The following is a 482-nucleotide window of genomic DNA, read 5'->3' on the forward strand; positions in this document are numbered from 1 at the left end:
CTACATGCCACGTTATTTAACAATGGGTATGGTAGATCAAGCAGGTTGTCCCCAACTGTGTGTCTCTGCAAAACTCGTAGAATGGCCATAGACAACCTCAAACAAATCACTCCTAAATAAAGAAGACTTGGCCTCCATCAAGCCCTTCCAAAAAGGGGAATTCGTTGATTTTTCTACCACTGGAGATAGAGTTTTGGAATATATATACTTTTATGAACAAGCTCTGGCCATACATCCTCCTCGTTAAGCAACTTGTATAGCCATTTACTAAGCAAGCGCTTGGTTTTATCTTTAGGTTTTCAATACCCAAACCACCATGATCCTTTGGCCAACAAAGATATCCCACTTACCTAGTATGTACTTCTATTTGTGCTCATCGCACTGCCAGAAGAACCTAGATCAATAAAAATCAAATCTTAAAAAAAAACTTTGGGCATTTAGAAAAAGGACAACATAAACATGGGTAGACTTGTGAGAATAGT

The sequence above is a fragment of the Triticum dicoccoides genome, chromosome 5A (genome assembly GCF_002162155.2).
Source record: "Triticum dicoccoides isolate Atlit2015 ecotype Zavitan chromosome 5A, WEW_v2.0, whole genome shotgun sequence".
Classification (NCBI taxonomy): domain Eukaryota; kingdom Viridiplantae; phylum Streptophyta; class Magnoliopsida; order Poales; family Poaceae; genus Triticum; species Triticum dicoccoides.